The sequence below is a fragment of the Ornithorhynchus anatinus genome, chromosome 7 (genome assembly GCF_004115215.2).
Source record: "Ornithorhynchus anatinus isolate Pmale09 chromosome 7, mOrnAna1.pri.v4, whole genome shotgun sequence".
Taxonomy (NCBI): Eukaryota; Metazoa; Chordata; class Mammalia; order Monotremata; family Ornithorhynchidae; genus Ornithorhynchus; species Ornithorhynchus anatinus.
The window spans coordinates 56525340-56540339 of NC_041734.1; the positions used below are offsets into that span (position 1 = coordinate 56525340).

At 48.1% G+C, this 15000-nt stretch overlaps 1 protein-coding gene across 1 annotated transcript in view; it reads right to left on the bottom strand.

Moving 5' to 3' along the window:
* Positions 1 to 3973, bottom strand: part of LRIG2 (leucine rich repeats and immunoglobulin like domains 2) — a 39196-nt gene extending 35223 nt beyond the window's left edge. The window contains exon 1 of the mRNA XM_029069336.2: positions 3791 to 3973. The gene's annotated coding sequence lies outside the window, so the exon portion shown is untranslated. The remainder of the gene's footprint in view (positions 1 to 3790) is intronic.
* Between the last annotated feature and the right edge of the window lie 11027 nt (positions 3974 to 15000).

Sequence of the window (15000 nt, forward strand, 5' to 3'; positions counted from 1 at the left end):
TTCTCTCTCGCTCCCGCTATAACCAAAACAGGTTCCGAATATATCTTGGGAGGATAAATAGTTCTGGGCTGTTGCAGGATGCTCCTGGGTGGTCTCTGGTGGTTTGGGGGGGGGGGGGGGGGGGAGAATGGAGGGCCGGGGTGGTAACACAATTGAGTTGTGGCCCCAAAGCAAATGACACTCGCTCAGCCAAGCTCTTTTCCTCATGATGGAAGTGACACATCAATCCATCCATCCATCCATCCCTCTCTTAAGTGCTGCCCAGAGGAGGCTTGGCAGCTCCTGGGAAATTAAGAGGGTCCCGAAAGGTGGTGGTGGTGGGGGGGGGGGGGTCCACCTCCTAAAGCATCCGGGGCCCAAGCCCCTCTCAATCGTATTTATTGAGTGCTTACTGGGTGCAGAGCACTGTACTAGGCTCTTGGAAGAGTACTATATAACAATATAACAGCCACATTCCCTTCCCATAGTGAGTGAGCCTAGAGGACTACATCCCCTCTCGACTGTGAGCTCGCTGTGCGCAGGGATTGTCTCTCTCTAGTGCTGTATTCTACTCTCCAAGCGCTTAGTCTAGTGGTCTGCACCCAGTAAGCTCTCAATAATTACGGTGGAACGAAGGAATGAATCCCCGCCACAACTCCTCGGATCTTCAAATAGTGGGGATTAAGATTGGGAGCCCCATGGTGGGAGAGGGGCGGTGTCCAACCTGATGTGCCTGCTTATTGTAGTAGGGCACTCTCCCAAGCATTTAGTACAGGGCTTTGCACACAGTAAGAGCTCAATACATCTGCTTGTGTCTACCCCTGCGCTTAGTACAATGCCTGCCAACATAGTAAGCGCTTAACAAATACCATTATTAATACATATGAACAACTGATTTCCTTGTATCTACAGTGCTCAGAACAGTACCTGGCACATAGTAAGTGCCTAACAAATACATTATTAATACATACGAACAACTGATTATCTTGTATCTACAGCACTTAGAAGAGTATCTGACACATAGTAAGCACTTAACAAATACTATTATCTTTAATACGCAGGACCGACTGATTATAGCCTAACTACTTGTATAACTTTGCTGTCTCCCCCTTTTAGTTTGTGAACCCACTGTTGGGCAGGGATTGTCTCTACCTGTTGCCAAATTGTACATTCCAAGCTCTTAGTACAGTGCTCTGCACACAGTAAGCACTCAATAAACACCACTGAATGAATACAGTGCTTAGAACAGTGCCTGGCACAGAGTAAGTGCCTAACAAATACCATTAATACTATTATTAATACATTGGAGCGAATAATTATATTTTAGAGAAGCAGTGTGGCTTAGGGAAAAAGCCTGGGTTTGGGAGTCAGAGGACCTGGGTTCTAATCCCAGCTCTGCCTCTCATCTGCTGTGTGACCTTGGGCAAGCCACTTCACTTCTCTGTGCCTCAGTGACCTCATCTGTAAAATGGGGAGTAAGTCTGTGAGCCCCAAGTGGGACAAGCTTTCATTCAATGGTATTTAGTGAGTGACTACTGTGCGCAGAGCACTGTACTAAGTGCTCAGAAAGTACAATTCAGCAGCAGATAGAGGCGATCCCTGCCCATCAATGGGCTCACAGGTTTTCTGTGGCTCAGTGGAAAGAGTCTGGGCTTGGGAGTCAGAGGTCATGGGTTCTAATCCTGCTCTGCCACTTGTCAGCTGTGTGACAATGGGCAAGTCACTTCACTGGGCCTCAGTTACTTCATCTGAAAATGGGGATTAGACTGTGAGCCCCATGTGGGACAACCTGATTGCCTTCTATCCGCCCACCACCCCGGCACTTAGAACAGTGCGTGGCACATAGTAAGCGGTTAACAAATGCCATTATCTCATTACCACCTCATATGTACCCCAGCGCATAGAACAGTGTGCAGCACATAGTAAGCGCTTCACAAATGCCATCATCATCATCATCTTGTATGTACCCCAGCGCTTAGAACAGTGCATGGCACATAGTAAGCACTTAACAAGTACCTTGATTATTAGATATCACGATTATTAGAAATCATGTAATTTTAGAAATTATTAGATACCACGTAGTTATTAGAAAAATAATGTTTGTGGTTATCTAACCTGAAGAGCAAGGGGAAAACCTCAAGGTGTTGCTTTTTGAAAGGAGAGGTTCTTGAGGAAAATATACATTTGCAGTTCGGCACAGAGTAAGCGCTTAAATACTGTGAGGATGAGTTGTTATTAGCTGAGCGTTAAGCACCTAGTGAGGGGTTCTTGTGGGTTATTATGGGGAGCTTTGCTGGGGTCCCCGACGGGGAGGTGGGGGTCGGGCCCACCCAGTCCTGCCCGTGACCCCGACCCCTCCGGGACGGCCGCACTCAGTCATTCACTCATTCAATTGTATTTATAGAGCGCTTACTGTGTGCAAAGCACTGTACTAAGTGCTTGGAATGTACAATTCATTCATTCAATTGTATTTATCAAGCTCTTACTGTGTGCAGAGCACTGTACTAAGCGCTTGGAATGTACAATTCATTCATTCACTCATATTTGTCGAGCGCTTACCATATGCAGAGCACTGTATTAAGCGCTTGGAATGGACAATTCGTTCAGTGTGGGCACAGCACTGTAGTAAGCGTTTGGAAGGTACAATTCATTCAATAGTATTAAAGCGCTTAGTATGTGCTGAACACTGCACCAAGTGCTTGGAAAGTACAGTTTGGCCACAGAGAGAGACCACCCCTGCCCAACAACAGGCTACCAGTCCAAACTGGGGAGACAGACAGCAAAGCCAAACTAGCAGACAAGCATCACTACCATCAAGATCAACAGAATCCTAGATATATATATATATGTTTATACATATATATATATATATAAACATCATTCATAAAATAGAGTAATAAAGATGAACAAATAGAAGTGGTGTGGGAAGGGGGAGGAGCAGAGGGGTAGGGGTGATGGGGTGAGGGAAATTAATTAATGTTGGTATTTGTTAAGCACTTACTATGTGCAGAGCACTAAGCCCTGGGGTAGATACAGGGTAATCAGGTTGTCCCACGTGAGGCTCACAGTCAATTCCCATTTTAGAGATGAGGGAACTGAGGCACAAAGAAGTTAAGTGACTGGTCCACAGTCATACAGCTTCTGAGTGGCGGAGCAGGGATTCGAACCCATGACCTCTGACTCCCCAGCCCGGGCTCTTGACACTGCGCTCGGGGGGCTGAGCCTGGGAAGGCCTCCTGGAGGAGGGGAGCTCTCAGGAGGGCTTGGAAGGGGGGGAAGAGGGAGGGCGTTTCCAGAGGTGGGACGTGGGTGGCGGGGGGACGGTGAGGAGGGGAGGGGGCCCGGGGTCATTCATTCATTCAACAGTATTTACTGAGCGCTTACTCTGTGCAGGGCACTGGACTAAGCGCTTGAAATGGACAACTGGGCGGCTCAGTGGAAAGATCCCGGGCTTGGGAGTCAGAGGTCATGGGTTCGAATCCCGCCTCTGCCCCTTGTCAGCTCTGTGACTGCGGGCAAGTCACTTCACTGGGCCTCAGTGACCTCATCTGTAAAACAGGGATTAAGACTGTGAGCCCCACGTGAGACAACCTGATTCCCCTGTGTCTACCCCAGCGCTTAGAACAGTGCTCTGCACATAGTAAGCGCTTAATACCACCATTATTATTATTAGAAGAGAAACAAGAGGACTTAATCACGATAAATAGAATGAAGGGGAGGGACACCTCATTAGTAAACTAAGTACAAGTAAATAGGGGAATCAAATGTAGAGAAAGGAGCGCGGCGGCGGGTGTGTGCGGGAGAGACTCACAGGAGGTGCGCGGCGGCGGGCAGCGGGCCCCGGAGCCCCGTCCACGCGGGCGGGGGCAGCCTCCTGCGGCTGCAGTCGAGCAGCGGCGGCGGGCGGCAGGCGCAGGGCGCGGGGCAGGGCCGGGCCCCGGACCCGGAGAAGGTCGTCGCCGGCGGCAGGAGGAGGAGGAAGAGGAGAAGGACGGGCGGAAAGGACGGCGGGGGCGGCGGAAAGGACGACGACGACGGCGGCGGCCGCGGCCGGTCCTGCGCCGCCATCTTGCCGCGGCCCTCGCCCAGCGGCCGAGGAGCCCGATGGCCGCCGCTCCCCCGCTCGCGCGCCGTGACGTCAGCGCGCACGGGCCGCCCACCAATCGGCGCCGCGCCCCGAGGCGGCCCCCGCCCTCGCCCCCGCCCTCGCCCCCGCCCCTCGGGAGCTTTCGCCAACGAGAGGGGCTGAAACCCCCATCTAGACGGGCCGGGCCGGAGCCCCCGCGGCCGGCGGGGACGCCGCCCCCTGGCGGCCGGAGGCTGCGCGCCGCCTCTCCCCTGCCCGCGAGGTGGCGGGAGAGGGGGGGTCCCCGAAATCTTATTATTATTATTATTATCATTATGACTATTATCATATTTATTATGGTATTTCTTAAGCGATTAATAATAATTTTTATTATGATGGTATTTCTTAAGCGCCTAATAATAATTGTTATTATATTTTTCCATTATGGTATTTCTTAAGCGCTTAACAATAATTTTTTATTATTATGGTATTTCTTAAGCTCTTAATAATAATTATTATTATATTGTTTCATTATGGTATTTCTTCAGCGCTTAATAATAATTAATTTGTTATTATTATGGTATTTCTTAAGTGCTTAATAATAATTATCATTATATTATTTTATCAATATATTTCTTAAGTGCTTAATAATTATCATTTTATTATTATTATGGCATTTCTTGAGCGCTTAATAATAATTATTATATTATTTTATTATTATAGTTCTTAAGCGCTTAATAATGATATTTTATTATGATGCTTTTCTAAACGCTTAATAATAACAATAATAATGACATTATTTTATTATTATGATATTTCTTAAGCACTTAATAATAACAATAATAATTATATTAATTTATTATTATGCTATTTCTTAAGCGCTTAATAACAGTAACAATAATAATAATAATAATCATGTTGGTATTTGTTAAGCGCTTAATATAGTAATGTTGGTGTTTAAGTGCTTACTTTATGCAGAGCACCATTCTAAGCGCTGGGGTAGATATAGGGTCATCAGGTTGTCCCACATGAGGCTCACAGTCTTAATCCCCATTTTCATAATAATAATGTTGGTATTTATTAAGCACTTACTATGTGCAGGGCACTGGTCTAAACGCTGGGGTAGATACATGGTAATCAGGTTGTCCCACTTGAGGCTCACAGTTAATCCCCCATTTAACAGATTAGGTAACTGAGGCACCGAGACGTTAAGTGACTTGCCCACAGTCACACAGCTGACAAGTGGCAGAGCTGGAATTCGAATCCATGACCTTTGACTCCCAAGCCCCGGCTCTTTCCACTGAGCCATGCTGCTTCTCATGTGCTGGGGTAGGTACAAGGTAATATCTACCATACCTGGGGTAAGCGCTTGGGGTAGGTGCAAGGAAATGATAATAATGATGGTATTTCTCAAGTGCTTAACTATACGCCAGGCACTGTAATAATTGCTGGGATGGATACAAGCAGTGCGGCTCAGTGGAAAGAGCCCGGGCCTGGCAGTCAGAGGTCATGGGTTCTAATCTCGACTCCGCCGCTGGTCAGCTGGGTGACTTTGGGCAAGTTACTTCACTTCTCTGGGCCTCAGTGACCTCATCTGTAAAATGGAGATGAAGATGTGATCCCCACATGGGACAACCTGATCACCTTATATCCCCCCCCCCCCAGGACTTAGAACAGTGCTTTGCACATAGTAAGTGCTTAACAAATGTCATTGTTATTATTAAAAGCATATCTGGTTGGACACAGTCCCTGTCCTACGTGGGGTTCACAGTCTCAATCCCCATTTTCCAGATGAGGGGACTGAAGTCCCGGCAAGTGAACCGACTTGCCCAAAGTCACACAGCTTGTGGCGGAGTGGGGATTAGAACCCAGGACCTCTGACTCCCAAGCCCGGGCTCTTTCCACTGAGTCACATGGCATCCCTCGTTCCCAGCCTAGCCCGCTCTTAGAGAAGCAGCCCTTGTAATGAGCGGAGTGGGGAACAGAGGGTTGAGACTCTTGGGTCCATTACTCGATTTTCACCCCCTCCTTACAGATCTTTGAGTCTCGGCGGCTTCTTTCCTTTCTTTAGCGTTTCATAGGTGGAAGTGGCTATGAGAAGCAGCTTGGCTTAGTGGACAGAGCACCAGCCTGGGAGTCAGAGGGACCTGGGCTTTAATCCTGGCTCCTCACATGTCTCCTGTATGGCCTTGAGCAAGTCACTTCTCTGCTCTGTGCCTCAATTTCCTCATCTGTAAAACGGGGATGAAGACTGTGAGCCCCATGTGAGACAACCTGATTACCTTGTCTCTACTCCAGCCCTTAGAAGAGGGCTTGGCACATAGTAAGCGCTTAACAAATACCGTCATCATTATTCTTATTATCACCTCAAACTTAACATGTCCAAAACAGAGCTCCTTATCTTCCCACCCAAACCCTGTCCTCCCCCTGACTTTCCCATGACCGTAGATGGCTTCAACATCCTTCTTGTCTCACAAGCCCGTAACCTCGGCGTTGTCCTTATAATAATAATGATGGCATTTGTTCAGTGTTTACTATGTGTCGAGCATTGTTCTAAGCGTTAGGGTAGATACAAGGTAATCGGGTTGTCCCACGTGGGGCTCACAGTCTTCATCCCCATTTTACAGATGAGGGAACTGAGGCCCAGAGAAGTGAAGTGACTTGCCTAGAGTCACACAGCTGACAAGCGGCAGAGGCGGGATTAGAACCCATGACCTCTCACTCCCTAACTCGTGCTCTTTCCACTAAGCCATGCTGCTTCTCCTTGACTCCTCTCTGTCATACAACCCACATATTCACTCCTTCACTAAATCCTGTCGGTCTCACCTTCATTGCTAAAATCTGCCCTTTCCTCTCCATCCAAACTGCTATGACATTAATAAAATCCCTCATCTATCCTTCCTGGATTACTGCATCAGCCTCCTTGCTGACCTCCCAGCTCACTCCTCACTGGAGTTTCTCCCCATTCCAGTCCGTATTTCACGCTGTTGCCTGGATTATTTTTCTACAAAAACGTTCAGGACATATCACCTCATTCCCTAAAAAAGTCCAGTGGTTGCCCGTCCAACTCCACATCAACCAAAAATTCCTCATCATTGACTTTAAAGCACTCCACCACCTTGCCCCCTTCTATCTCAACTCACTTCTCTCCTTCTACACTCCAGCCTGCACAGATTCCTGCTCTAATGCTAACCTTCTCACCGAGCCTCAGTCTCATCTACCACGCCGCCGACCTCTAGCTCAAGTTCCGCCTCTGGCCTGAAATGCCCTCCCTCCTCACATCTGACAGAAAATTACTCTCCCCACTTACAAAGCCTTATTGAAGGTATATCTCCTCCAAGAGGCCTTCCCTGCCAAAGTCCCACCTTTCCCCATCTCCCACTCCCTTCTCAATTGCCCTGACTTGGTCCCTTTGCTCGTCCCCTGTCACGGCCCCAGCGTACCTATGTACATATCTGTAATTTTATTCATTTGTACTGATGCCTGTCTCCCCCCTCTAGACTATAAGCTCATTGTGGGCAGGGAATATGTCTGTTTATTGTTGTACTTTCCCAAGTGCTTAGTACACTGCTCTGCATACAATAAAGGCTCAAAAAATACGATTGAATAAATGAATACAGTAAGCACTCAAAAAATACTATTGATTGACTGATTTACCTTTACTTTGCTGTACATTGGACTAAAAGAAGTCTCAATGAGGTCAGATAGGGAGGAGTCTCAGAGACTGGGGCTATGCTCCAGACTTTTTCTGTTGTACTTTCGCAAGTGCTTAGTACAGTGCTCTGCACACAGTTAGCACTCAAGGTTAAAAATACCACTGATTGACTTGGCTTCCTCTGTCCCAGGCCCACTAAGGCCTTAATCTAGGTCCAAAGAGAGACCCCCATATATATCGAGTTGGGGTCTGGGAATGGATTGGTTGTTCTCCCCTCTACACTCTGCACACACACACACTCTCTGTCTCCTCACCTCTCTCTCCATGCATTTTAGTCTGGGTGGAATTGAAGTCACACACACCCTATTTTCCCATTTAAATCCCATCAGTGGGGAGAAGAATTCTCAAGGGTCCAACTTCATTCTACCCCTCCGCTATTTGTCCTTGATATCTCTAGTCCCTCACGTTGTCCTGTTTCTCACCTGGATAACGGTAGGCTTTGGTCTTATCACCAGGACTCTTCTCTGTGTGGAGTATTTTGTGGACCCTCCTTTTGGGACCAAGGTTCTCTTGGCAAGATGTTCTGGTAAAATGGGAACACTTCTGGCTTTATTTACTCCAGCATGGATGCCTTGCCCCTTTTCTCTTGCTCCATCCTGAAAAGGCAGGGAGAGAGAGAGAGAGTCTCTCAAGTTATTCATTAACCTGGGAATCTCCTTTTCGGTCATTATTGATGCCAAGTGAAACTCTGGATGTCAGGGAATGTGGGTTAGAGATTGTCCTAAATTAGGTCGGGGAGCAGAGGGTTTCCCATTTAACTTGCAGCTGAAGCTAAATGCAACAATATAGGGAGCCGTGAAGTTTAGCTGCTCTGTTCTGACTTGAAAGGTATTCTAAGCGTGGCTCACTGGAAAGAGCACGGGCTTTGGAGTCAGAGGTCATGGGTTCGAACCCCGGCTCTACCACTTGTCAGCTGTGTGACTTTGGGCAAGTCACTTAACTTCTCGGTGCCTCAGTTACCTCATCTGTAAAATGGGGATTAAGACTGTGAACCCCACGTGGGACAACCTGATTCCCCTGTGTCTACCCCAGCGCTTAGAACAGTGCTCGGCACATAGTAAGCGCTTAACAAATACCAACATTATTATTATTATTATTAAGCTGTACATGTGGAGGCCTAATAGAAGGAGCCTCGGTCTGGGAGTCAGGAGACCTGAGCTCCTCTTTCAGCTTTCATTCATTCAATGGTATTTATTGAGCGCTTACTATGTGCAGAGCACTGTACTAAGCGCTTGGAATGTACAAATCGGCAACAGATAGAGACAGTCCCTGCCCAGTGATGGGCTTACAGTCTAATCGGGGGAGACAGACAAAAACAATAGCAATAAATAGAATCAAGGGGATGAACATCTCATTAAAACAATAGCAATAAATAGAATCAAGGTGATGTACAACTCATTAACAAAATAAATAGGGTAATAAAATATATATAGCAGTATACCCTTGTTTTAGGCTTTTATTTATTTATTTATTCAAATCATCGCAGAACTGGGTGTAGTTGGGTTGCTAAAGAACTTCATGGTATGGGAAAATTGTGCTGCACTAACGATTGACCCAGTGGGTGAGCTGGTACCTGGTCCAAAGATACCACCATGATAGGCATTTTGGGGATACATATTTCTATGGAATGTGTTCTTTTATAAGAACATTCAGCAAGTATGATTTTACTATTCTGAATACAGCACTGTAAAAAATTCTCAAAGCAATCAAACTGCTCAGTAAGGCTAGAAAACCTTTGCCCTGGCCTATCATTATAATCATCTTCGTCATCATTATCATCATCATCATCAGTATTTATTGAACAGCTACGGTATGTACAGCTCAGTACTGCTATTTGATCTTAGGCAATCCATTTTATCTTTCCATATCCCACCTCTAAAATGAGACTTAAGCCTACCCCTGCAACTGGATAAAATGAAATAATCGATGGGACAATGCTTAGGAAAAATAGAAATGCTTTAAAAATTCAAGATTTTATTTTCTTTCCCCCTTGAGAGTGTAGTGTACAGGGTGGCAGTGAGAAGATAATCTCCTTTTTCTAAAATGGGCAGTGCTGCTTCTGGGAAGATTTGAAGAGGGGAAGGAAATCTTATCTTTACTATGTCCTTACATCTATCTAGTCTTCCCTGTGACCTCAAGTCCATCTAGTCTTCACTGTAACTTCACATCCATCTAGTTTTCCCTGTGACATCACATCCATCTAGAATTTTCAGGGAACTCACGTCAATTTAATGTTTCCAGGGACCATACATAAGCAGCGTGGCCTAGTGGTTAGAGTCCGGCCCTGGGAGTCAGAAGGAGCTGGATTCTCATCCCGGCTCTGCCACTTGCCTGCTATGTGACCTTGGGCAAGTCACTCCACTTCTCTATGCCTCAGTTAACTCATCTATATGGGGATGAAGGACTGTGAGTCCCAAGTGGGACAGGGACTGTCCGACCTGCTTAGCTTGTATCTACCCACCACTTAGAACAGTGCTTGATACATAGTAAGGGCTTAACAAATGCCATTATTATTATTATTATCTAGTCTTGCCTGTAACCTCACATCCATCTAGTGTTCCCTGTGTCCTCACATCCGTCCAGTGTTCCCTGCGATCTCACATCCCTCTACTCTTTCCACCCTTCAGTGGCGCCCTTCCAGCCCTTAGAGAACATGTGAGTGTATGGATTTTACTGCATGAGTGGAAGCTAAGGGGAATAGGAAAAGGAGCCAAGAGAGCAAATCTCCCTGCCTTGCTCATTATCTTCTTTTTGCTCCTCCAAAGTTAGTAGCATCTGGGTACTGTCCTCTTACAAAGAAGTTTTTGCTTTCATTCAGCGACAGGGCTTCTTCTGATGGATTGCACTAATGAGCTGGCGCTGGGAGTACCTGGCTTCAGTGGACCTGTATTCCTCCATCTCCAAAACCCTGCTCTGTTCCCGGGTGAGAATGAAAGCACTCCCCCTCCGCTTCTCCACCTCAGTCCCAGACCTCACCATACACCCTCCTACCCGCTCTGGGCTGCCAGGGCCTCCCTCTGCCCCTGAGCTCAGGGCTGCAAAAACTGACAGTGGCATCTTGTTAATTGGACTAATGAGAAATTATGCCCAGTGTGGGAGAGAGGGAGGAAGCAAAGAGAGAGCCCAGGGTGGCTCTTTGGCACATCCTGATGCTAAACTGTTGCCAGCCTGCTGGCTAAGTCCCCGAATCATCAAGGAGGGGATGTGGGTGGAGAAGGAGAAATGCAAAGGTAGCTGCTGCTTAACAGATTGCTCCAGGTGCTTGCGCTTCTCAGCAAGAACTTCCTGCTGATGGGACTCTGGAGTCTGTTAGCCCTGGGAGCTTCTCAGCCAGCAGGATGTCGGGTTAGAGCCCCAGTCAGGGTGGTACTGTGCACAAGGACTCCTCAGTCTCCTTCCCATCTCTGTCCCTGTTCATTCATAACTCTCTGGTTCATCGATCTCATCTCCGTAATAGGGAGGCTAGTTGTTCTCTGAAGAGTCCTCTGGTCCTTTGATTCTAGCATAATTATGTACCACTTTGGACTTTTCTTATGCGGTTTGCAAAAAGAGCTTAGTTCCTTTTAAAATGGAGTATGCAGTTGGGGGAGGGGGAGCTGGGGATGGAGAGGGTCACGTCTGGGAGTCTAGATTTGGTCCAAGCAATGCCAGCAGCATCGTAGGGGACTTGCAAAAAGAGGGGGTCCAAGATTTGCTCTCTCTTCAGCAGCAGGAGAACAGAGCAATTTTGGTCCCCTGAGCAGTTTTGTCTAACTAAGCCCTCGGTAAAGTGTTCTGCATTCGGTAAGCAATTAATAAATACCACTACTTGACTGATTGATTGGCAGGATTTAAATTTGGATCCATCTTCTCCCCCATGCCATGACATCATTTGGTCCTAATGTGACAATGCCATTACTGTAATGGTTAGTGCTTGTTCTGTTACCTTCTCCAGGAGGAACAGCCACTATCAATACTTGGCTCAAGTCCCCTTGCTCAAACCTGAACTAACAGTTGGTGCTTGGGCAGAGGGGTCAGCTTGGGGCAGAGCTCTCCAGAGGAAGGCACAGGGGGTGTGGCTTCTAGTGGGTTCTTCCCACAGCCTCCAGGTTGGCCATGGACCCGGCCTGGAAAGACGCGAAAAGGACCCAGCCAGCACCATGTCCTAGTGAAGTCCAAAGATCCCCACTAGAGGCCAGAGATTCCCTATCCCAGCTCATGTCCTAAGCTCTTGCCCGGCCCCAGGACCAGACTGAGGGTGAGCGAGTCCTGGATCCACTCAAGGGTCCCCCAAGCTCTCCTCCTGAACCAGGAAGAGAGAAGTCTTGGGTCCGGCCCTTTAGCTGAGGGGGAGAGAGATGAGTTCCCAGCTTATACCCAGAGCCTCTATCTAACTCTCAGAGCTTCCTCTTCATGGCTTCACTGCCACAGTGTCAATTCCATGGGGGTGACCCCTCTGGATGGCCCCCTTGGAGCTGGCACCCCTGACCCGTCCACTCAGAAATAGGAGCTAAGGGTAATAATAATAATAATAATAACTTTGGTATTTGTTAAGCACTTACTGTGTGCCGGGCACTGGACTAAGCACTGGGGAAGATACAAGCAAATAGGGTTGGACAGAGTCCCTGTCCCACTTGGGGCTCATCATCTTAATCCCCGTTTTACCAATGAGGTAACTGAAGCACAGAGAAGTGAAGTGACTCACCCAAGGCCACACAGCAGAGAAATGGCAGAGTCAAGATTAGATAGAACCCATGGCCTTCTGACTCCCAGGCCTGTGCTCTATCCACTACACCATGCTGCTTCACCCCACTTCCTCAGGCTACACTTCAGGTAACACCACACGTTCTTATTTACAGTCCCTTTCAGGAAACAGGGCCTCCCCATGACTGCAGTGGACTGGGCATCCTGGCCACTGGCTAGTGACCAAGAGAGGAGGAGCAGCCCTCAGGCAGGTGATGCCAGTCCTGGTGCTCACTGAGGGCAGGGAACATGTCTACCTACTCTATTGTAGTCTTCTCCCTCAAGTGCTTAGTACAGTGCTTTGCACACAGAAAACACTCAGTAAATGCGATTCATTGATTTACTGATTGGTCCTGAACTTAGGCACCCAGTTGACTAACTTGCTCAACATCACAGTCACTCCCAGTGAGAAGCTCCCTGACAAAGGGAGCTATTGTCAGGCTCTGTTCACCCCACCCCGACCTGGAATCTTTTTATAACGGCCCCCCACCATTATAAAACGCCCCCCACGGCGAAACAATCCCCGTGACCTTCCTACGTCTGTTCCTTCCCACTCTGCTTTGGCATTTCTCCCCCCATCACCTCCGCAAACCCTAACCTGCCCCTCCAGCCTCTGTTCCCAACCTGCCCAATTTCTCTCCTCTCCCATCCCCACCATCAACGTCCCACTTCTGCCCTCCCTGTACCCTCTCCAGCTATGCCAATCTTGCCCCTCCCACTGTCTTCCCATTCTATGCCTGCCATTCTATGGAGTGCTGGGGTCTGGCGGAGGGGAGCAGCAGGGATGGGATTGGGGCAGTGGGATGGAGGAAACAGGAGGACAAAAACTGAAAAAAAAATTATGGCATTTGTTAAATGCTTGCTAGGTGCCAGGCCCTGTACTAACTGCTGGATGGGGGGGAATACAAGCAAATCAGGTTGGATCCAGACCATCCCACATTTGGCTCACAGTCTTAATCCCCATTTTACAGATGAGGTAACTGCTCTATGCCAAGCTGCTTCTCTTTCAAAAGAAAGGCAGGGGGTTGGGTTTGGGATTTATGGTGGGGAAGAAGGGGGAACTGGCATGGTGTGGTGGGGATAGGAGTAGATGTGTTTCCTCAAAGCCATGAGGGTAGGGAGCAGGGATGAGGGGGAACAAAGGACTAAAAAGACAGGTTGAGCACCATTCAGGGGGAAGGAGGGCTTATTGGATGGAATGATAAGGTGGTGGGAAGAGGGGAGTGAAGTTTAAAAAAAGTGCTCACCTGGTCCCACTGTTCCTCAGTGGGGGCAGCAGTGTGAGGGGGTGAGGCAGTTTCTCATGGGTTTGTGAGGACTGTGGGGGCTGGTTCAAGGTTTCAGGTGCAGGATCTGCCCATGACAGGAGTACTAGTTCCAGTGTAAAATCCTGGCCCTCCCCAGGTTTCAGGAAGCCAATTATTTTGATGCCCAGGTGGCTCCCCACGCCCTGTAAGCGTCTTTGGAGCCGTCAACAGTGTAGAGCAAGGGAAGGGGTTGGGTGACGGCAGAACTATGGATCCCAGAATTGCAGTCCGTTTCCACCCCATCGTCTCCTTTCCCACTCCAAACCAACCACAGACATAGTTAATAAACCCCTAAACTGCTGGTTTTAGGATTGCCATGGGCCTAGAAGTTAGTACGGGTAGTGGGAGAGGCAGGCGTGGAGGTAGGAGCCCCGATGGATAGAAGCAACTAGCTCAGAAAGCCTGAATTTGCCCTGCTGGAAGCATTAAATGGCTTTGAGGGTCAAATACAGCCCACAGACTGATTTTGACCATTTCCATGTGTAGTGACCTTACTCTGAGGTTGCAAATACAGGAATTCTTCCTCCAGGGGGTACTGGTCTCTCATCCACAAGCCCATCTTTGGAAGCAGTGTGGCTGGGAAGCTGCGTGGCTCAGTGGAAAGAGCCCGGGTTTGAGAGTCAGAGGTCATGGGTTTGAGTCCTGGCTCTGCCACTTGTCAGCTGTGTGACTGTGGGCAAGTCACTTCACTTCTCTGGGCCTCAGTTCCCTCATCTGTAAAATGGGGACGAAAACTGTGAGCCCCACGGGGGCAACCTGATTACTCTGTGTCTACCCCAGTGCTTAGAACAGTGCTTTGCACATAGTAAGTGTTTAACAAATACCAAATCATTATTATTATTATCTTTGGGGAACAATTGGTATTTGTTATGCACTTACTATGTGTCGAGCACTGTTCTAAGCGCTGGGATAGACACAAGGGAATCAGGTTGTCCCACGTGGGGCTCACAGTCTTAATCCCCATTTTACAGATGAGGTAACTGAGGCACAGAGAAGTTAAGTGACTTGCCCACAGTCACACAGCTGACAAGTGGCGGAGCCGGGATTTGAACTCATGACCTCTGACTCCAAAGCCCATGCTCTTCCCACTGAGCCACGCTGCTTCTAATCCTGGCTCTGCCACTTGTTTGCTCTGTGACTTCAGGCCAAGTTGCTTAACTTCTCTGTGCCTGTTACCTCATCTGTAAAATGGGGATTAAAACTCTGAGGTC